The 666-nt window shown below is 43.5% G+C and overlaps 1 non-coding gene across 1 annotated transcript; it reads left to right on the top strand.

The window, feature by feature from the left end:
• The first annotated feature begins 291 nt into the window (after positions 1–291).
• On the top strand, positions 292–428 carry LOC111758102 (small nucleolar RNA SNORA2/SNORA34 family). Its single transcript, XR_002792335.2, has one exon. It is a non-coding gene; the product is annotated as a small nucleolar RNA SNORA2/SNORA34 family (small nucleolar RNA).
• The last annotated feature ends 238 nt before the right edge of the window (positions 429–666 follow it).

The following is a 666-nucleotide window of genomic DNA, read 5'->3' as shown; positions in this document are numbered from 1 at the left end:
TACACCATATCATTTTGTTGGGATATAACTCCTTTCCAAACATCTGGCTTGTTTGTCATTCTGGATATGATCATTGGTTATCTCAACAATATGTTCTAAAAACTGCTTATTCCTTTCTTTACAGGTTTTCTGGTTAAGTAGGGAGGGAGCTATTCTAGGGAAGTAGGGTTAAGGTTCATCTAAACATTAATTACTGCAAAAGTAAGTCTAAAAATAGCGTTTCTTTTGTCTGACTGTAGTAAGGAAATAAAATGCAAAACCTTCAGGTTGATCTTTAAAACACCAGGAAGACTGACTCTGAATCAAGACTGGCAGCCACCTGATGCTGTTGATTTCAAGCAGGAGCCTAATGAGATATCTTTCAGTGATCTGTTGGCCATTTCAGAATTTGGGCAATGAAATGGTCAATTCATTAGAAAGAAACAGCTTGAGACAACCCCTTCCCCAACATAATTAGCTGTGAGTGTGACAGCCTGCGGTGGGAGGCTGGGATGGGAGCCATCACCATTTACTGGGACCACACCATTCTGGGATATGTAGTGCTGGGAAACAAAGCAACCTCTTGCACCCTTGGTGAGCAGCTGTGAGTGTGGCAGGCTCCACAGGCCCAGGACGGGAGTCTCCAGTGTATACTGGAACTCATGATGTGCTGGGACCTGGAGCACC

Source organism: Cavia porcellus, unplaced genomic scaffold (genome assembly GCF_034190915.1).
Source record: "Cavia porcellus strain 051 isolate PalLab524CR breed Dunkin Hartley unplaced genomic scaffold, mCavPor4.1 scaffold_20, whole genome shotgun sequence".
Classification (NCBI taxonomy): Eukaryota; Metazoa; Chordata; class Mammalia; order Rodentia; family Caviidae; genus Cavia; species Cavia porcellus.
Note: the sequence above shows the minus strand (reverse complement) of the source record. Positions and strands in the feature narration are given on the sequence as shown.